The sequence below is a fragment of the Hylobates moloch genome, unplaced genomic scaffold (assembly GCF_009828535.3).
Source record: "Hylobates moloch isolate HMO894 unplaced genomic scaffold, HMol_V3 SCAFFOLD_14, whole genome shotgun sequence".
Lineage (NCBI taxonomy): Eukaryota > Metazoa > Chordata > Mammalia > Primates > Hylobatidae > Hylobates > Hylobates moloch.
In genome coordinates this window covers 18,654,438-18,678,233 of record NW_026652289.1, presented here as the reverse complement: position 1 = coordinate 18,678,233, position 23,796 = coordinate 18,654,438, and the positions used below count along the sequence as shown (strand labels likewise).

General features: G+C 34.9%; 1 long non-coding RNA gene across 1 annotated transcript in view; it reads left to right on the top strand.

Annotated features, from left to right (window-relative positions):
- Positions 1-23,796, top strand: part of LOC131381239 (uncharacterized) — an 85,796-nt gene that overhangs the window by 33,522 nt on the left and 28,478 nt on the right. The window contains exon 2 of the long non-coding RNA XR_009209857.1: positions 13,988-14,088. This is a non-coding gene — a long non-coding RNA (uncharacterized LOC131381239). The remainder of the gene's footprint in view (positions 1-13,987; positions 14,089-23,796) is intronic.

The window sequence follows — 23,796 nt, the reverse complement described above, 5'->3', positions numbered from 1 at the left end:
TATTAGAAAGTATATTTTAAAGAATATTCATTAAGTGAATAGAACTACAACCACATTGCCTGTGTCTTAAAAGCCTTATAAGCCCCTTCCAAATTGCCTCCCATTTCTGTTTGCAAAGCAAGAGAATCCCAGTGTATTAGTCAGTGTTCTCCACAGAAACAGAACCAATAGGCTGGAGACCTAAGGAAGGATTGATGTTGCAGTCTTGAGTCTGAAGGCTGAGTCTTTTCTCTTAAGGCCTTCATCTGACTGAATGAGGCCCATTGCATTATGGAGGGTAATCAGCTTTACCCCCAATGCTACTAATTTAAATGTTAATTACATCTAAAAAATGCTTTCACATCAATGTCTAGGCACCAAGTCGACATAAAATTGACAATCACACCCAGGAAGTATCTCAAGCATGTAAATTTAGATGTTCATATCCAGGTGAAAAGAGATATATGGATATACTATTATATGTTACTCTATACCTCATAATTACGCTTTTTAAACTTGGGGAGGCCTTAGTTACATGTTCAATTGGCTTAATGAATGGCAGTCAGTATATTGAATCTATGAATAATAACAAACCCATAAATACAATATTTACTTTTACAACTTGGCAAGAATTTTTTTGAGTATCAAATTGGGGGAAAATCCAAAATGCATGCCAATTTTGTTGTGCTTAGCCCTCTAACATAATAATTAACTCTTATAAAAGCTATTGATAGCTTTTATTTTCTTTTGCTACCAATCATGCAAATGTGAAATGTACTTGAATTGAAAAATATTCACTTTCCCTTACTGCTGCCAACCTGTCTCTGTATCCCATCACAAACTTCATCAAGGATATCTGTGTTTATTCTCTGTTTCCTCATCACTGGTTAATTCTTCAACTTATTTGGATTCTACCTCTATCATTTTATTGGGACAACTCATTCTATGCAATCTCTAAAAAATGTACAATACCTGTGACTTTGCTCGTGTCTTAAAAAAAACAAAACTAGTTTCAGTTGCCAAAGATAGACATCATTCACCTATAGCTCAGGCTGGAGGTAAATATTAGAAGTGATATTGTATCAGCTATCCCTGAATAGGTAGGATTGAAGCTGTGATTATATATTAAGTCAACCAGAAAGTGAGTATGGACTGCTAAGGAAGAGGAGTTAGAATGAAATGTCAACGCTCAATGCCTGAAGAGAACAGGAGAGTAAATAGAAAAATCAGCAGATGTGTGGTCTTTTAGAAGAAACAAGTTGCTTTGAAAAACGTAATGGTAAACATTTTTGAAAGCTGATGAAATGTCAAGAAAGATTAAACCTTAAATATATACAATGAGAAGACATTTAGGGGGACTAGTAGACGGAGACAACAGATTAAAGTGAGTTGAAGAATAATGAAAAATCTGCTAAAAATATACAATTCTGAACTATTTGTACTGCATAAAATATGACTCAACTGATATTCTTAGCTTTTCTCAATGTGACCTCATTCTATATCTAGCTTCATTTTCTATTGCTAAATTGACTTTCAAAATGTGCCCCGTAATGAAGGTACTTATCCTCTTATTTTATTCTCTCATTTCACCATTTTATTAATTCATCCAAAAATATTCATTGAGTTATAACTATGTGTTAGTACCATCTAGGAACTAAAAACTCAGCAATAAACAAATAATGATGAAGTCTCTGCCATACATACTGCATTTATTTAGTCAAATTGTAGCAGTCGGGATGGTTTAGCCAGGTTTGCTGGGGAAACAACCATCCATGTAATCTCAGAGGCTTACAATAATAAATCAACGCTTACTCAATATTCAACCTGCATGTAGGCTGAAGTCAGCAGCAATCCTCATCCATATATTTTTATTCCAGGACCCATACAGAAAACAGAAACAAACAGGCAAAGAAATTTCATTAGTACCTCTCAAAGTTTCTTCTCAAAAACAGTGTACATCATGCCTACATTTATTCCATTGACTAAAGCACATCACATGGTCAGGTCAAACATCAATAGAGCAGAGAGTATATATTCTGTCCATAAGGGGCCCCTTAAGTCTAATGTCAATGAGCAACAATGTATAATTTTCTTACAGGAAAGGAGGAATGAATAACTGTGCAATAAAACAATCTAGCACAGGTATTTACTCCTATATTTTACCTACAAAGCCACCCCATAAATATCTAAGAAAAAATGGGTTAGCTTTAAAGCATCAGCAATAATACTGCTGCACTGCTTGTGATTCTTAAAAATGGCTTGATGTTGGACATCAACATTAAGACTTGTATTATTTTATCATTTTACTTAATACAATTACTTGTATCCTTCCTTGGGAATGCTATGAATTATTGATATACTGTATTTTTTATTTCTACTAGGACATTCTGCATTAGGGAAAAGTTATACTTTTTATAAAGCATCCCAAATAAATCAATTCATTGAGCCATTAGCAGATATTTATGTGAGTTTCTACACTATATTCCAATCACAACTGGACACACACAGTATAAACAAATTGTCAAAAATTTATTTCGAAATTCATATGAAATCAAAAGAACCAGAGAAGGTATACATGCAACCAACAATCACATGAAAAAGAAATCTCAACATCACTGGTCATTAGAGAAATGCAAATCAGAACTACAATGAGATACCATTTCACACCAGTCTGATGGCTATCATTAAAAAGTCAAGGTGGGGCACGGTGGTTCATGCCTATAATCCTAGCACTTGGGTAGACCAAGGCGGGTGGATCACCTGAGGTCAGGAATTCGAGACCAGCCTGGCCAACATGGCGAAACCCTGTCTCTACTAAAAATACAAAAATTAGCTGGGCGTGGTGGCATGCACCTGTAATCCCAGCTACTTGGGAGGCTGAGGCAGGAGAATTGCTGAAACCCAGGAGGCAGAGGCTGCACTGAGCCAAGACCATGCCACTGCACTCCAGCCTGAGTGACAGAGCAAGACTCGGTCTCAGAAACAAACAAATAAACAAACAAACAAAAACAGATGCTAGCAAGCTTGTGGAGTAAAAAAGGAACGTTTGCTTATACGCTGTTTGTGGAAGTATGAATTCACACATTGTGGAAGACAGTGTGGTGATTCTTGAAAGACATAAAGACAGAACTACCATTAGACTCAACAATCTTATGACTGGGTATATACCCAAAGGACCATAAGTTGTTCTATTATAAAGACACATGGATGTGTATGTTCATTGCAGCACTATTAATAATAACAAAGACATGGAATCACCCTAGATGTCCATCAATGATAGACTGAATAAAGAAAATGTGGTACATATACACCATGGAATACTATACAGCCATAAAACAGAACAAGCTCATTTCCTTTGCAGGGACGTGGATGGAGCTGGAGGTCATTATCCTTAGCAAACTAATGCAGAAAGAGAAAACCAAATACCACATGTTACCTTATGAGTGGGAGCTAAATGATGAGAACACATGGACCCACAGAGGGGAGCTACACACACTGAGGGGCCTACTTCAAGGCAGACGGTGGGAGGAGGGAGAATATCAGGAAAAATTACTAATGGGTACTAGGCTTAATATCTGAGTGATGAAATAGTTGGTAAAACAATCCCCATGACACAAGTTTACCCATGTAACACACCTGCACATATACCCCTGAACTTAAAATAAAAGTTAAAAACAGGGCTTCCTGTTTGGTCTCTTTCCCACCCACTACGCTGTACAATCAGTGGAACATTGGGCCCCAGGCTCCTTCCAACAGAGTTCTCGTCAATCAGGCCCACGTGGGCCAAATCTGATTAGCTTCCCTCACAACCACAACCTGCTGTGTTTTGTTTAATGCCATCTCTCAACCTTTAGGAAAAATCTAGCCTCATTATTATGGTACACAGTGCCTGGGCTCTTCTTTTTCTTCTTGTTCATTTCCTGGGCCTTTCCTCTGTCTCACAACCTAGAGCAACTCTAGGCTTCTTTCTGTTCCTAGAGCACATGCATTTTGATGTCTCCTCATTTTCTGCCTAGAAGGCTGCCCTCACCCATTCATCTTTCCTTAGGACTTTCCTGACCCTTTGATGTAAACAGGATCCCTATAATACTTGCTTCCATCACCCTGTATGTTTCCTTTATACTGATATGTAGCTAGACATGTTTGCAGCATTTTTTAAATATTTGCTCTGCCCTCTAGACCTGGGATGCTCAGAGCATGATCTCCTGCACTGGCGTTAGTGGAGAGCTCTAAGGCAAGATAAATATAAGCATTGAGAGTAAGCATTTCAAAATATCTGCAGCAATTTCACATTGCCAGACCATACAGGTTTCTGATCAATGGGATTATTTCTGACCAGGGTATAGTACAGTTAACTGTTGTGGATCACATATGATCTAAGCTGTATGCCAGTCATATGTAGTAGAATCACATAGCAACAAATAGACACTTTAAGGTTAGTTTGTGCACTATAAGCCAAGTGTGTGTAAAATTTTGAGAAAATGTAAGCCTTTGTATGCTTCAAAAAATTTTTAGGTGCACTTTACTTTTCAATGATGCCTGTTTTTCAAATTATAATGTAACATTATTGGTTATACTAAGAAAATACAATTTACATTATTTAATGCCAATTAACACAGAGAGAAATAAGTTTCTCTGGGCTTGTTACAAGAAGGCGTAGATTCTCAGCTACAGACATTTTAGGTTAAATAATGGTGAAGAAAAACAGTAGGGAAAAGCTAAAGACCAAAAAGCGTTCATACTTGTTTTACTTAGAAGTACGTATCCTAGCATATTGAGATCAGTTTTCTAACCATAATTGATGATACTATGCTAAAACTATTGTGCATCATTTGTGGAGTTGCATTGCATAGTGAAGGGATGAAACAATGAACACCTATGTGGTATTTACATAAAAGATACAAATAAAAGTGTTCAAAACCACATTCTTTGTATAAGAGTATTTAATTGAAAAGCCTACAGAAGCAGATGCTCAGCATTTCACATATGAATATTGATGCTATATGTCTTATTGTAAAACAGCACTTTGGGTTGCTAAGACTAAAGAAAATGTATACAATTGCTGAGACGGTGAAGTATGGTATCAAAGACACTTGTTTGGAAATGCAGGGTGAATCTGTATTACGAAGTCAATCAAATACCACTTTGCAGTAACACTGTATACTCAGGAGCTGAGTGATGATCTAGAAGACCAACTCATTGAACGATTAAAACTAGTAAAGTGTTTTTCATTGTGATTAGACTAATGCACTGATACTGCTAATATGGCAACTCTTTTAGTGTAGTCCATTTTCAACATTATATTGATATTATGGAACTTTTTTCTTCATCACTCATGTAAACTGACGAGATCTGAAATCTGTGATATGAACTGTCAACTGGTGTAGTTTAGAGATTCTGTTCCGTGTGCATGTTTCTGTGGCATAATATTTATTACAGAAAACATTCTTGAATGGTTACCCAGATATGGTGCTTTTATTAAAATGCAAATCAACACAGTTTTCTTTATCAAAAAAGTCTTGCATGGCATTAAATGTCAGCTTTAAAAAGTCACTGATGGCATGGTAACATTTTGTGAGTTAAGTAAATGTCAATACATTAAATTCGAGATTATTTTACATATCAAGTAATAATATGGAAGCTGATTATAAACTCAAATTATTTCATAAAGAGCCATGCAGTTCATGGAGAGCAAAAGTTCTGTGGAAAGCACGTCAATTATTGGACAAACTTTTAATGTTTCACTTCTTAAGAAACCAGTTTGGTCCAACAATTTAAAGCTGTTCAGTGATAGCCAGGGTTACTTGTTTATCTGAAATTTTTTGTGTATTTAATGATATTAATATTTTTAGGTATTGTAGAAATAGAACAAGTTTTTCAATGACAGAAAATGAAACTTTGAGAATTTATGGAATCTAGTTTTACAGTTTATATATGGAATATAGTATGTATTTAATGATATTAATATTTTTAGGTATTGTAAAAATAAAACAAGTTTTTCAATGACAGAAAATAAAACTTTGAGAATTTATGGAATCTGGTTTTATGGCAGGCTAATAACAATTACCAGTGAGTTAGGTGTTAATGTTGTTATTGAACACCTGCAAAATGTTGTCACCAAACATTTAATCAAGGGTTTGGAATTTTATATTTTTTACCAAAAATGTTTCACACATAAGAAATGCATGGATCTGAAAACCCTTCTCATTGAAAGATAATTCAAATTTAATAATAAGGATAAATTTATACAACTAGCTACTGGTGGAATCACTGGAGATGTGTTTTGAAAGCACATCATCACTTACTTCATTTTTGGATATCAGTTAAAAATATATATGGTGAGCTAGATGAAATTACTTTAAAGGCTCTTGTTCTCTTTCTAACAATACAACTCCACAGATTGTTTTGGGCTCAATGAGTGTCACTAAAACAGGAATCTAGAAATAATGCAGATAATTATGAATAAATGAATGTTGTGAATAAAACCTAGCTAGATATGTTAACAGGGAAGAAATGAACTGTTTGCATTTATTCGTATCAAAATATTTAAATGTGTTTATACAAAGTATTCTCAAAGGGCGCATATAAGTTTTCATTACATGAAATCACATTTCACTTATACATTTTGTTTAGCTGAGATTGTAGAAAGACAAATAGTATATTAGCAATTCTCAATATTAATGGCTATGTGTATACTCTTAATAAAAATATATAGTCTTTCAGAAATTATTTTCTTCATATACCATATTTGTTCTCATATTTATAAAAATGGAGAGATATTCCTGATTCTAAAAAAAGAGTTTGCAGTTTCTGTATCTTTAATTTTAGTTTTCTAGTAATTTATTTTGATCATATTTTTCCACAGTATTCATTCACGATAAATTAAAATACTGGCTCTTTGCAATAAATACTACTTTTACCTTTTTAGTTTTGAAATAATTACAGATTCATTAGAAGTTGGGAAGATAGTACAGAGAAGTCCCATGTAACTTACATAGAGTTTCTTCCAAAGGTTACATCTTACAGAACTCTCTATACAATAAAAAAAGACAGAAAATTGACATTAATACAATGTGTGTATAGGGTATTTTCATTTTATCACTATATGGATTGGCATGACGACCACTCCAATCAAGATAACACAAAGATCTGTACAGTGCAACCTCTTTATAGTCTCATCCATCCCCTTCCACCTCCAAGATCCCTAAACCCTGGAAAACAAAAATGTGTTCTTCATGTCCATAGTGTTGTATTTTTAGTTTTTTAAGGAACCTCTATACAGTTTTCCATAATAGAAATTCTTCAAAAAACTAAAAATATGGCATTCTTAAAATGACAAAATTATTAAAAATGGAGAACAAATTTTACTATTTGATCCAGAAATCCCACTTCTGGGTATATATTCTAAAGACTTGAATTCGGTATATCTAAAAGATATCTGCATTCCCCATGTTCATCATAGTATTGTTTATAATAGACATGGAATCAACCTGTGTCCATCAGCAGATGAATGGATAAAGAAAACGTTGTATTTATAAACAATGGAATACTACTCAGCCTCGATGAAGGAAGTTCTGTCATTTGCAACAACATAGGTGAACCTGGAAGACATCATGCAAAGTGAAATAAGCCAAGTACAGAAGAGAAAAACTGCGTGTTCTCACTTATATGCAAAACTAAAACAATCTAACTATAGAAGCAGAGAATAGAAAAGCGGTTACCAGAGCCTGGAGGTGAGGCAGGGATAAGAGTGAAAGGAAGAATGATGATATGTCAGTCAAAAGATCCAAGTTGAAGTTAAATAGGAGGAGTAAATAATGAGTATTTAAAGTGCTAGATGTATTAACTTATTTGATTCAATCATCTCATACTGTATATGATATATGCATGACTGTGTCTCCTATAATTATATATAATTATAATTCAAAAATAATTAAAGCTATTAAAAAAGAAAAGAATGTTGTATTAATAGAATATTGAAGTCTGTAATATTTTTCGATTGTTTTTTACTCAGAATAAATCCCTTGAGATCTATTTAAGCACTGGAGGTTAGAATTCTAACATGCGTTTTAGTAGAACACAATTCAACTCATAACAGTACAATTATGGCTGACATTGGTCTGTAATTTTCTTTTTCTTTAAGGTATTTTTCACCTTTTCACGTAGTATTAGCCTGATCTTATATAATGATAGTCCCTCCTCCTCTTTTTTTTCTGAAACAGTGTGTATAACCTTGATTTTAATTATTTAGTTTTAGACAGAATTTACCAGTACAACTATCTCGGCGTGGAACTTTCTTTATGGCGACAAATTTAATTGCCTTAATGGAGATTAGGATTACTCAGATTTTCTTTCTTATTGTCAATTTTGATAAATTGTATTTTTCAAGAAAGTTGTCTATTTGTTTTATTTTGTCAAATTTGTTGGTATATCATTCTTAATAACATTCTATACTATTCTTTAATGTTTGTAGTATTTAATGCCTTTGATTACACTGCTATCATTAAAAGGTATTAACCCACTTTTCCAACCTTGCTGTCATATGAATAGAACTTCCTCGTAAGAATTTCTTCATCATTCATTCTTTCAGTATATTCACTGAACACCCTGTAAATCCCAGAAAACAGAGGCCGAGACAGATTAGATGTACTTTCTGCCTTCACAGAGCCAATGGTCTAGTGGATTATGTGGCTATTAAGTAAGAATTTGGAAGTGTGTTTGGTATAATGATATGAAGACCATATGTTTCAAGAAAACTTTAATGAGTCGAAAGGGTAAATAGCATTTAGTTAAAAAAAGAGAAGAAGAAAGCACTGTCTAGTCAAATAGAAAGCTAAAGAAAAATTTCAGAAGCAAGAAATGATGCAGTATAGTCCAAGAAGTTAAATTTAAAAAAAATTCAGCATTGCCAGATATAGACTGCAAAAGGAGGAGACAGCAATAAGAAATTATACTGAATACATATGTGTGGCCAAAGAATACAGTGCTTGTAAGTGTTCTTGAGATGCAACATTTTCCTAAATGGGATGGGAAAGTATTAAATTCTTTTTAGCACATGGAAGTAATTATCAGATTTGCATTTTCCAAATGTTACTGAGGACTCAACATATAGAAAGTATTGGCAAGAAAGCAGACTGTAAGCAAGGAGGTGAATTAAGAGTTTGTTCCAATGACCTATGCAAAAGATGATGACGGCTTGACCAAGAGGTAACAGTGCAGTTTTAGAAAAGGAGATGGATACGTCTACCAGAATTGATTCAACCTTATGGTTGATTAAAATTGCCAAATAAGGGAGACAATGCAATCAAGAATGACACATAGATTTCTGGCTTAGGTAATTAGGTAGATGGGGTTGACATAAAATGAGAACATACACGGGGAAATATTCTCCCAGGGAGAGTGTTATTTTTGAACAAGATGAATTTGAAGGGGCTCTAGGCTACCTAGTAGAAAAATTATGTAATATAATCAACTTACTTGAACTCTGTTGAGTTTGAAATAGGTAACTTCATATTGATACCTATGTGCAACGCTTAGCTTTACAGGTGCTGGCAAAAAGAAAGTGGGTATGAACTGGTTTGGGGTTTTGCCAGAGTTCTTGAAAGAGCAGAATTCTGAGAGATCAAATATTCTCCAAGTAATTAAAGATTGGTCATGAAATCTAAGCTTGGTTGGTTGAAAAATAAGGAGAAAAGAATAGTGGGTACAGAAAAAGTAAAGAGATCCAATGAGATATAAGTTCAAGAGAAGTGGACAAAGAGTTCCAGTGGAAGAAGATTAACAGAGTAACTTGAAAAAAGGAAAATTGTAGTTAAAAATTGAATGTATTTGTCTGAAACTTCTGACGCTATCCTGGATGGGTGATGAAATTTTGAACGATGAGAGAGGAAAAGACAAATGTGTAGAAGAAGAAGAGCAGACGTGAGAGCCTTGAGTGAGACTCTTAGAACTTCCTACAGTGTCTTTGTAATTGGACTCATGTGTCATCTCCTCTATGAAACTGCAGGTCGCTTAATGTCCAGGTCTGTAACTTACTCTCCCCTCAACCAACAGACGAGCCCACTAGCATGCTGTCATGTGTAAAACAAGGACTCCACAACTAAATCTTGTATCAATAAATGAATGTGGTGATTTGTCTAAAAGTCAGATTATAAAATTACTCAATAACAACCACAGAGCAAGTAGTTCCAAAATGATATCATTCCCAGAATTTTATAGAACATATTGATTATCTCATAGCCAGAAAAAATTCCAAATCTTTTCATGCCTTGCTATCTTCTTGAATTGCCTACTAAATCCTACTGATAAGGTCCTTATAGAGAAGTAATTCTACAATAGTGTGATTACCAGGCATTAAAGTCTTAAGAAAAAAAAAAAAAGATTTCCTATAGCAATAGCTTCATATACAAAATTTTAGAAATAAAGCAGTAGAAAGCATTAGCACAGGCCTAGGACAACTCTAAGCATGAAATAAAACCTTATATTTTTATTTTCATTTTTATTTTCATAGTGAGTAACACAAGGGCACCCCTTCTCCTTGAGAATCAGCTTCAAAGGGTGAACAATACTGTCTTTACTTAACAAATAGCCTTTTTAAAAAACAGCCTTGAGAGTATCATGCAAACTGACTTTTTAATGGTTTTGGGCAACATGTTTACATTTTAAACTTTTGAGTTTGCATTTTTCTTTTTCTTCAAAGTTCAATCTGTCAACTGGTTGGAATTTGTAATTTATGGCTCTGCAGCAATCCAAAGTTCCTTATCCTTAAGTGATCCCATTCCCACGGAAGTTTATGTTACAGATATTTTTTAAAAATCTTAAAAGTAAAGACAATATTTTGGAATCATGATGTGATGTTTCTAAATATGTTCTTCTATGTTGATATCCCTGTAATTTTTGAAAGATCTTTGATACTATACAATGAGGAAAAAAAGAAATCTTAATCAATGAAATGACAAATCCTTAAAATATCTTCCATAATACTTCCTTTCTATTTTATTTTAGCTTCAAATGTGTATTTTTCCTCTTAATTTCTCTAATCCTTATTGATTCCCTACTATATACTTGTTACTTCACATAACATTAATAATTAAAAAGAGAAATAATATCAATAACAGTCTCTAACTTGAAGTGTTTATGGTTAGTTGTAGTGAAAACAAACATCAAAACAGGTAATATGAAGTATAGGACACATTGTTGTGACTATCAGCCAAAAGTCTGGTGAGGTTGAAGATACAATAACATATAGAAGAATACACTGATCATCATTCAGCTGTGTTTTATTTGTGTAAGCTAAACTGCTTCACTTTTGTCCAATGCAAAATTTTTTAACGTTGCATTTATTTGTTTAACACAAAAGAGTTACTCTATACAAGTTTTGTATTCCATGATTTCTTTTTGAAACCTTTCAGGATTAAATCAAAATATGGCTTCAGAGTTACAACAGTAACTTAAAATCACAAAAGCCAAATATTTACCAGAACTGTAAAACTGTAAAACTAAAGTGTAAAACACTTCAGTTTAAAACTATTCACATTATTTCTAGCTTGAAAGTGCTAGAAATACATCAAAATTGTCCTTTATTAATTGAGAAGTTAATTTTACATGTTAGTGACATTTCTCCAGGTTAACATATTTATTTGCAAGAAAATGTGGGTGCTTTATAGGAAAATGTTTGCTTAATTTAGGTGAACTATTTTTTCTTATTTCATTTCTAAGATTTTGTAGAAAGAGAAAATCTCATATTCTGTTTCTCATTGGTTTCTCATTGGTATAAGTGTGCCCCATGGAGCATTAACTCATTCACATTTCACATAGAGGATGTGTAATTTGGCCCCTCTGGGTAGCCAGAAGAAGCAGATATCCCGTGGGTCCAGCATGACCATGTGAAGGTAAGACTTTCCTTGTCAGCCAGTGCATTGCATGAGGGTGCCAAACTTCTACTGGTGGTAGAGCAGGGGGAGTAGTCTGGACTTGGGAAGTCCCTGAGTTATCGTTATGTCTGTCTCTTAGAAAATAGGCAAGGGCCAAGATCAAAGATAGGATGAATACATAAGCTGGTAGGTCTGGGAGGATTTTATATGATGCGTAACTAGGTCTACAACACCATCATTTTTTATTGTTTTTAAAAAATCTTGATATCCTTCTTCACATGGAGTTAGTGGTTTTGTTCTTCAGCTACTTGCACTGAGGCTATAAACTTGTTCAAACTTTACCTTCTGTCTCACAATACCAGCTATATTGATCATGGTGGCAATTGCTGTAAAATACAACCCCCTAGATGTTAGTGGAGAGTAAAATTTATTCTTGCTCCATCAAGTTCAGTGAAGATATACTCAGACTTCAGCGGTGCTCTTCCCTGCGGTGAGCTGAAGTTCCAAGCTCCTCTTATGTACTATCTTCTACTGTTGCTAAATATTTCAGAGTCATCTGGAGTCCTGAAGTCTTCTACAAATCCCTTGCATTTGGACATCAAACAGGAGAAGAAGGACCTTTAATGAGATAACTTACATTTTTTCTACCAACATCCCATCAGCCAAAACTACTCTTTCTCCCCACTTCTCCAACACTCTGGAATATAAAACAGATTTATGAGTAACCACCACTCTATTAGGTGTATGTTGAATTTAGTTCTTTCAAAGAGAAACGGGAATGGGACCGTAGCCACCTCAAGAAAGGATACTGGCAAAAGAGACATTTGGTATTCCTATTTTATTGCCACAACATGCTGAATTTTGTCTATATTAAGGAAAATGCATGCTGTATATCTATCAATGTATATTGTGCTTGGAGATATGTAATACTCTTTGGAAGATTTTACCTTCTTCACTATTAAGGGAATTGGATTTTCCAGTCATTGTAAACTGATATTTTGTAATGTTTAATACCATCTCATAAAAATAATGTCAAGGAAAACAATAGCTGTAAGAAATTTATCAAATGCTTCATCTTAGCTCATTCTTCAAAAGGCATATTAGCCTAGCTGGACTTCCATGAAGGTAATAAAAGTGGTAAATATCCAACTAACATTTTGTAAGCTGAGAAAAATTTTCTCCGAAAGTAAAATACAAGTCATTGTGTGGTAAAAGAAAATACTCATACTAGCAGAGTACTTAATATAGTAGTTTTATATGGAAAACATGATGTCTTTACTAGGTGTAGTTAGTGCTTAGCACATAACGTTATGAATGCATGTCTGCTAAACAGTGCGGTTCTGGCTATCTATAAATATCTGCTTTTGCTTATATAAGCTGAACATTAATGGCAAACTTTCCTATAGAATGAAAATGATTAATGAGACTCCTGACTAAGCTGGGGACCTAAATATTTAAGGCCAATTTTGTAATGTTCACTTAGCTCTGATGTCAATTACTACATTTCCAAAAGGAGATCCACCAATTGCTAATTATATCAATATTCATATAATCCGATGACAAATATTCATGTTTTGTGGAAGATTGCATCTTCCAAAATGGCCCATCCTTCATGCTCTTGTTAATGTGATCTTGACTTTCCTTCCATTGCCCATGGTAATGTGCTGCCACCCCCAACCCCACCTGTTTCAGCAGAGTAGATTTTTGTGACTACTTCAACCAATAGAATAAGCTAAAATGACGCCATGACATTTCCAAGGTCTGGTTATAAAAATGCTAGGCATATTCACTTTGTTCTCTGAGGATGTTTGCTGTCAGCCACCATGCTAGAAAGAAGTCCAAATCTTCCTCTCCAAAAACACCCCCTCTGGATGTCAGTGGAGAGTAAAATTTATCCTTACTCCAGCAAGTTCAATGCAGTCATTCAGCCTTCAGAGGTGCTCTTCCCAGTCATCCAGGGGTCCAGATTCCTCTAAATAAACTTCTAAGTAAAAATATTTCTAAATAAACTAACGTTTTGCCCATTTTTAAATTGGGGTTTTAGAAAAGCTATTACTGAGTTTACGACTATTATTAAGACATGAATTAGACAAGAAGAGGCCACTTTAGGAGTTCTAATGCACAGTTTGCTTTAGGTTTCAGCCAACAACCTGCGTCAACAACCACACATGTGAGGAAAGATACCTTCTGAAGATTCCAGCCTCCAGCCAGCAAGCCTTTCCAAGTATAACCCTAGGTATCGTGGAGAAGACGCAAGCCATGCTGAACCTCAGAATCCATGACAGTAATTTACTAGAATCCAATACTAGTAAAATAGTATTTTTTTTAAATACTAGATTTGAGATAATTTGTTATGTAGCCATAGTAACTGAAACATTCTTTATTCAAACATAACTAGATCCCAACTTTCCATTAAACTTTTTCATTAGTGTTTTTCCTAACTTTAACAGTATTTACATACATACTTTATCTTCAATTGTTCCAGCTGACTTGACTTCCACCAGCTATATAGCACAGAAAAATTCTCCTTTAAAAATTATAAACATACATTCAGTCTTCAGTTTGACCCTGGTTTTCTTTCTGAATATTTTTGACTTAACTGCTATTACATGTTTGATTACACAATACACTAGATTATGTAAGAGTAAAATTATTATTGATAATTTCTAAACTAATAGATTTAGTTCAGGGTCATAGCACTAATAGTCCCAGTGCATAGCATAGGACTTACACATGGTTAATGGTCAATAAATATTGCATGAATAAATGAATGCACAGACACTTTTAATCTCGTTTGAAAATTTAGTTAGAATACTGTAAAAAAAAAAAAACTATGTAATATTCACTGTTATTTCTAAATGCAGATTTGAGATTTAGCTTATTTATGCTTTTATAGTGTTATTCATTTGACCATTTAAATATTTGACTATGAAATTGAATAAATTTGTATTACTGTCTCATCCTATATTATAAAAACTGTAACTTATTATTTTTGTGACTTATTATTCACTTATTAAAACTGTTTTTGTCATTTCAATAATGGTGATGATGATAACAATAGCAGCTAGTGTTTCTTGGACACTTACTTGTGCCAGAAATTGTCCTAAGTTCTTCTTGTGCTACTAAATTAATTTACATGTATTGGGATATAATTTACACATAGACAAATGCATTCCTTTCGGTTGTACAGTTCTATGCATTCTGATAAATGCATATAGTCAAGAAATCATCATTACATTTAAGACATAGAACATTTCCATCATCTAAAAAAATTCCCTTATGCAAGTTTGTGATCAATTCTTTCTCCCATATTCAGCCCTTGACAAACAATGGTCTGTTTTCTGTCCATATAGTTTTGCCTTTTCCAAAATGTGATATGAGTGAAATCATACTGTATGTACTACCATTTGCTTCTGGTTTATTTCAATTAGTCTAATACCTTTGTGAATCATTAACGTTGTTGCATTGCTGTTTTTTATTCCATTGTTTAGATGTACCATAATTTGTATAAATCTTTTCCTTATTGATGGACATTTGGCTTTAATTTGGGTAATTAGGAGCAAGACTGGTATAAGCATGGGTGTATAGATATTTATACAAACATATGCTTTCAATTCTCTTTTATATCTACCTAGGAGTGGGATTGCTGTGTTGTATGCTGAATAGATGTTTAACTTTATGAGAAAGCATCAAAGTATTTTCAAAAGTAGCTGCGTCATTTTCAAAAATACCTGTGTCGTTTTGCATTACCACTAGCATTGTCTGAGATTTCCAATTGCTTTGCATGCTCACCACAACTTGATACAGCCAGTTTTGTTTTAAAGCCATTCTAACAGATGTTTGCTACCACATTGTGGTCTTAATTTGCATTTCCCTAAATAAAAATGATGTATAGAATCATTTCATATGTTAATGTGCGTCCACATATTTCCTTGGATAAAGTTTTATATTTTGCCCATTTTTAATTTTTTATTATTATTCAGTTGTGAAATTTTTAAATATATTTTTAGTAACAGACTTTCATTATATATATATATATGTTTTGAAATATTTTCTACCAGACTGTGACTTTTTCTTTGTTTTTTTTTTAACAGTGTCATTCAAAGAGCAAATCGTTCTTTTTTTTTTAATTTTGTTGAATGCTAATATATTTAATTTTCCTTTTAGGATTCATGTTGCTGGATGTTGAGTCTAAACGTAACCCAAGTTTGTCTCTTGGGATTTTTTTTCTGGACATCTCCTTGGAGATGTTTTATAATTTCTGCATGCGGTGCAAGGTGTGATTCACATTTATTTTTGCATATAGATGTACAGTTTTTGCCACATCATCTGAAAAACCATGTTGAATTATTTCATCTACATAATTCTAGATTTTATAATCCTAAAACATGAGATTAATAACCCAGGGGTACATATTGTACACCTTGAATATATACAATTTTTTTTTTTTTTTGACACAGGGTCTCCCTCTGTCACCAGGCTGGAGTGCAGTGGCAAGATCTTAGCTCACTGCAACCTCCGCCTCCCAGGTTCAAGCAATCCTCCTGCCTCAGCCTCCCAAGTAGCTGGGACTCCAGGCGCGCACCACCATGCCCAGCTAATTTTTGTATTTTTAGTAGAGACAGGTTTTACCATGTTGGCCAGGATGTTCTCAATCTCCTGACCTCATGACCCGCCCGATTCTGCCTCTCAAAGTTCTTGGATTACAGGCGTGAGCCACCGCACCCAGCCAAATATATACAATTTTTTATTTGTCAATTCTACCTTGCTATAGCTCAAAAAAAGAAAAGGCCATTTATTTGCTCCATCAGCTAACAGTTGCTGGCACGTCGTGGAATACAGTATATAAAACCCATATACTTTGTGGTTGTATTCTCCTTCTTTTATGTTAATTTGTGTAAAATGATTCCCTTTATCTGAAGAGACTGTAAGCAGAATCCTGTGTGATGGCTCAAATATTTAGTAAACTTTGTGGTAGTGTAACTGGCTTAGGTCTTGAAGTTGGGAACAGGAAGCCAATACCTAAAATATAATCAAGGTGAATCATGTCCCTTTTAGAGCAGAAGTCCAAGGGTAGCAACTTACTACCAAATGCCTGGTTGGTTTTCTTAAGGTGCCATATTAGAGACTGACAGTTGATCTCAGTTGCTAAGGGTTGGGAATTTTACTAGAGAAGTAGCCAGATCAACCTTATTGAGTGGGATTCCATGGTGTCAGGCCCTGCATGGCTCCATCTCCACTACCATGGCTACCCTGTGCTTGAGTCTGTGCTGCAGCAAAAGGGTGTCTGAGCATAGATGCGATGCTGGCTGATGTCAACAAGCTGCTGTTAAATCTGCACTGTTAGTGCTTCTTCTTTGTGAATGTTCTCTTGTGGGTATTAAAATGTCATACATAGATCTTTATACTTTGTTCCCCAGAGAGCAAATATATTAGAATTTGAGAGACATAGAGTGTTTGCATCTCAAGTATTCAACTCTACTGTTGTAGTGTGACAGCAGCCATAGATAATGTGTAAGCAAGTGGATATGGCTGTGCTCCCAGTGTAGGGGTATTACCTGGCCTTCACGTGGGAAGAGTGTAGCATTTCTGCAGGGCCAAAGTGTTCAGAATAATCTGGGGACTCACAATTTTCAAGGCATTGGCCTTCATATCCCTATATCAACTTATAAGGTCTACCGCCTCTTGAATAAGGACAATGATATGACTTAACGGAGTTGCTGATTTTGAGAATTCAACCTTTATTTTATTTTTATTTTATTTTATATTTGAGAAAGAGTCTCACTCCATCACCCAGGCTGGAGTGCAGAGGCATGATATCAGTTCACTTCAACCTCCGCCTCCCAGGTTTAAGCAATTCTTGTGCCTCAGCCTTCCAAGTAGCTGAAATGACAGGCACACACCACTGCACCTGGATACAACCTTCTTTTTAGATCTGCTATTTTTATAATAAAATTGTGGGCTTGATCCTCAACTATTTCTGCCTTATGGCTATAGGAAATGAGGATCTCTTTATGTGCTGCTAAAATGCCTTCTGACTCTCACACTTAGCTATAAATTAATGAATTAATCACATTCAGCTTTTGTTTTCATTTTCTAAAATATTGAGTGCCCAGCAAAAATCAATCCATTTTATGAGCCTTATAGTTATTACCTTCCATGAACTCTGAAATCATGCTGCACTCATTCATGTACTTCCTTCCATCAATGAAAGTTTAACAATTGCACTAGTACTTCCTACTGGGAGCTATCCGTGCTCCACCTATCAGCCATCTGGCCAATTATACAGATGCAAATTTCTCTTTATAGTCTATTTTTTAAGTCTATTCTTGGCATCTAAGTTTGTCTTCCTGTGTTCTAGAAATCATATGCAAAAATAGAGATTTGCGTTTACTTGGTATTTATAAGGGAGTGCTCTCAAGAACAACACCTGGAAGGAAGTGGAAGGAGTATGATTAGGCAGAGTTGAACTGTGTGTGACGCTTCTGCAACAGAAGCCTTGGCCACTCCATGAGGAATTCTGAACCTTGCAATGACCCTTCAGATATGTCCTTTTGTACTTCTGAATTGAGCAGTCAATGAATATGTGCTTTCTCCAGCATTAGGGGAAGCAAGGTGGCTTTGCTTGGCTGAGGACAATAAGCTTGCCTGCTACTAGGTTTCTTATTCTCTGTCATGCTAGTATGAACTTTTGCACATGGCATTGGCACTGGTAAGGTTTTAAAAGAATGGGCAAAATTAGATGAGACCTTTTCAGTTCTTAACTTGAAACTGGGCTAGCATCACATCTTCTGCATTCTATAGGACAGAGCAAGTCACAAGGCCAGTACATTTTTGAGAACTGGATCAAGACTCCAGCACACACTTGCAGGTGTGAGAGGTTGCCTTATGAAAACTCACATTCAAAAGGTATGTGTACCAGAAAGGAAATAATTGGAGACACTTTTACAATTAATCCACTATGTATAGAACTAAGATTTCAACTAAGTATTATTTTTTCTTCCTATACATTTCATAGCTTGTTCAATCTCTAAATTTTAGGATTTTGAAATAAAACTCCTTAGTAATATTTGGGGCCTCCTATTTTTTTCTCCCACTTTTCAAAACCAAACCAAAGCATTCAAGGTGTTCAAAGAAAAATATAATACATCTCTGCAAGATTGAATAGTTGAGCCAATAATACAAAACTCACTTTTCATTTTCCTTGTTAAATGTATTTTACTTGATTGCCAACCACCAAAATAAACACTGGCACAACTGCAGGATTTTCAATTTTTTCAAATAGGAACTGGAAGTAGCAGAAATAGAATCGAGGGAATGCAAGGTCAGCACGTGATATGTGCTTATAAAGCTGCTCTGACTACTGTCCCCACTGATTTATACTTGTCACATACTGAGGGCTCAGTTGTGGCGCCAACTTTCTTTCATTATTATCTTTATTTTAAAGTGATTTGTGTAGCAGATTAAAAAAATGCATTGCAGGAAGTCAAAAATTCTAAGTAATCTTAGTGTAATTTTGGAAACTGAAGAATAGAGCAAGAAAAAAATTGGCACTTGACTTCTAAGTATGGGAGATAAGATAATCTAAACAAAAAATATATCTAATGTGTTTACGAAATAATGAGTGTGGCAGGAATATATATATTACTACTTTTTCCTTATACACAGATATCATTATGTAGAATATATCCAAGATCATCGATGGCCACAAGGCTAGGCTGAGTGTGGTGATTAGTATCTGTTTGTATTCTCTATTTATGTCTTATTCTTCAGTTTACTTAATAAAGCTCAGAACTTTTAAATTGTTGCTAATAGCAGCCCAATTTTTTGACATTGAAATCTCTCAGCTTTATAGCTTTATAAAGCTTTATAGGCTTATCTCTGTAAATGGCAGCTGTTTCACATTCTTGGAATTTCAACTTACGAAGGTCAGTATTAAGAACCAATTCTGACTGTCTGAAATTATTCAATCTATGTTATAATAAGAGAGATCTGAAAAAAAGTTGACAGGCTAATTGTCTAGATTTCATTGTAGAAATCAGTCTACAAAAGACCTATTGCTGACATGATAGCTTCATTATTATTTGTGTTTGTGGAGTTTTTATTCATTTATGTAGAAGGAGATGATGTTTAAGGACAGTAGCTGTCTCCATGTGCTCTCTGTTGGTGCTGGGAATTTCTTATCAGTGTGAGGTTGATTGTGAAGACATGTTTGAGGGAGAAAGCACAGGAAAACAAGCTCTTGACTGCCTTATCTTTCAGTGAGATCATGCTTCATAGAATATGTGGAGTCATTTCAACATCTTTAAGGGTTATCATTTGAGTGGTGATTCTAAGCATTGACTTGAGGTCAGCTGGCTATAGGGGTAAAAAAAGTTTCATGTAGCAATACACGTAATAGTTTAGATAAATTATTAAGTGATGATGGACACAGAGTTCTACAGTACTGAGTTTATGATAAAATACTCTAATAGGAAAAGTCTTCCCATTATCCGTGATGTTACCCAGGCCCATACCTAATGAGAATAATAATATTTTTCATTGTATAGAAATTTTGTTATTCAACACTATTTTCATCTTTCTTATCTGTTTTGTTACACACAAGAACCCAGTGAGATAGTTAAAGGGAATTTCCTCATCTTTTATAGGTGAAGAAAGTAGAGGCCGGGCGAGGTGGCTCACGCCTGTAATCCCAGCACTTTGGGAGGCCGAGGCCAGCGGATCACGAGATCAGGAGATCGAGACCATGGTGAAACCCCATCTCTACTAAAAATACAAAAAATTAGCCCAGCGTGGTGGTGGGTGCCTGTAGTCCCAGCTACTCGGGAGGCTGAGGCAGGAGAATGGCATGAACCCAGGAGGCAGAGCTTGCAGTGAGCCGAGATCGTGCCACTGCACTCCAGCCTGGGCGACAGAGCGAGACTCTGTCTCAAAAAAAAAAAAAAAAAGAAAGTATAGGTATGGACTTTCAAAATATTCTCCATACCTGACATTCTTGAGTTGGTAAGAGTCTATCCAATTAGATTGGCCCAAAAAAGGGCAATGTGTTATTCCATACAAGGGGAGACAGGAAATAAAGAAATAAATGCATAAATAAGATACTTTTAAGTAGTGGTACCTATTATCATAAAAATGAAAGAGGATAATTTAACCAAAAAGTAATCATTGGGCACCTCCAAACTATGTAAATAAAGCCGGCTGTAAGAGGGATTTAAATTTAAACTGAGATTTTAATTTATCATGGAATTACCCAAGTGGAGATGACAAGAGAAATCAACCACTGCAAAGCCAATCGGATACACTCAATAACCTGGAAAAAGGTCAATGTGGCTGCAGTGAGCAAAGAAAAGTGGTATAATGTGTAATCAGAGAGGCAGGTAGGGGCCAGATCCTTTAGAGACTGGTCATTGTAAGAGGTGTATATTATAAGCAAAATGGAAAGCTATTGAAGGTTCTAAGTAAGGAGACATCATTATCTATTTTGAATTTTTGGAAAATCATGCTATTTGGATTTTGGAGCAGGAAGTCCAGTAAGGATCTATGGGTAAACAAAACAAACACCCAGACTTGTGCTACAGCAATGATAGTGGGGAGTAGTGAACAGTTAGCATATATATTGTAGTAAAAGTGCCTGCAGATTTGCCTACGGATTAAAAGTGAAAATGAAAAGAAAAAAGGAATGAGGATTAATGACATCTAAGCATTTGGATAAATAACTGAGCAGATGATGATAACATTTATCAAGGCAGGGGGAAATGGTGAGTAGGTGACAAGGTCAAGTTGATATGCTTGTTACAATTAAGTCAAAGTGCCACATAGGTAGGTGATGTACATTTCTGAAGTTCAGGCAAGAGGTTGTTATTAATGAGGGTCTCATTGGTGGATTGCATTTAAGACATGAGACATGAGATAAATGAGATTAGCCGGAGAAAGGGAGTACAGACAGAGAAGAGACACTGGGACACTGAGCCCCTCAGAATTTAGAGTTCCTACTGGAATGCTTTTAGAGATAAAATTACTACTGCTCCAATTTTTTCAACTTTTATTAATAGCTGTAATCCTAACAACTTATAGTACAGTTATTTCATACTCCATATGTAGAAAATCCAAATTATTAACTTTTTAATACCTTGTATTAGATTCCTCATTCTTATCCTTCAGTTTTCACCTACATTTATTTGCTTTTCATGGCAAAGGAATTTCTTCTTGGCCATGAATGGCAAAGCAGAATGAAAAATATTGGAATTTATAATAAGATGGTGCTTGGCACCAAACTTTCTTTTACTCATGACATAATTCACTGACTACATTTTTTCCGATAGAGAAAATACCAAAAACCAAATACGGCTTCAAAATATGTAAAAATATTCTTTCTCTTATGATCCAACAAGAAATGATTGTTTGATAAAATGAAATAACCTTTATGTGAAGCCCATTAGGACAATTATAGTTACTAGGATAAATAATTTTGTAAATATATTTCAAATGCTTCCACTGTGTAGAGTAATTGAAACTTTTTATTGCAGGTTTAGAAGGTTCCATTCCTTAAGGAACAGTCACACACACACCCAGAACAACAACAATAACAACAACACTACGTGCACACGGCACAAATATTTCACAAAAAAAAAAAAAAAAAAAAAAAAGAAGTAACTAAGGGACAGTGTGGTGGCTCATGCCTGTAATTCCAGCACTTTGGGAGGCAATGTGGGAGGATTGATTGAGCCCAAGTGTTTAAGACCAGTCTGGGCAACACAGTGAGACTCTGTCTCTATTAAAAATAATAATAATGATAAAATGAAAAAGAGGTAACTAAGCTTTTGACCAAAGGGGCTTGAGAGATCACATACTGCAAATGACTGAAATTATTCTTGTTAATTAGTATGTGAAAATCATCAGTCAGTGGATTAGGTTAGACCTAGAAAACGTCTTTAAATGGGAAATGTAGCTCTGTACAAAATCCTTGTAAGACTGTGACAATTTCGAAACTAAGAAGCCTTTTGAGCTGTATGTGGGACATATTTGGGTTAAACGGATTCTATTACAGTTCTCTTTGAAGACCAAGAGGCATATAATATGGCAAAAGATTGAGGAAGTAGAAGTCAAAAATTATCAAAGTAATTGCAACTGCTTTAACATTAGCCTGGGATCTGAATTCAGAAACTTTGGGACCCATATAAGCCCCATAAGTAGCATACTTAACACTAAAGTAATATATACTGTATTTTAAGTTAAAGTGATTGTTTCATAGCTCTGTCCTATCAAGGACATCTTTTCTCACCTTTTCTTACCCACACATCTAGTTCTTAAGCTTTCCCCACATTCTGACGAGAAAGAACTCCATAAATTCAGCTCCATACAGGCTGTGAGACAGTGTGATTTTGTAGTGGGGACAGCGTGGCTCGGCATTTACAGCCTTTGGAAAAGTCTCTACACTATGCCAATGCTGCTAATGGCCGTGTTTCCGGTCATAATTTATTGTGCAAAGACCAGACAGAAACTCAAGGGAGGTCTCTTTTGCCTCAATGTGAATTTCTAACAAATGCAATAAACATTTCAAATTTTGAAAGAGGCAAACAAAATTCTGTTTCTTTGTATGTCTCCCACCACAAAATTTCAAGGTTGACTTGCAGTCATACAAGGTTAGTAATTTTCTGAGTGTTTATTTTTTTTCCTATTTTCTTAAGCATTTGCTATATAGTGAAACTACTTCCAAAGAACAGGATGTTCTCCACAGCTAAAGAACTGCTCTAGCTAAGCAAATACTCATATCATCAATTACCATTTTAAAATATCTCAGAAAACATTCTTTGAAGTAATCCTTCCCCAAATCCTATTTGAAACTTGATTCGTATAATGGGTAAGTAGGTAAACATTTTGTGGAATTAAATGAATGGAGGGGAAAATGAATTTTGTCACGTATAAAGTTGTTATCTTTAAAGGA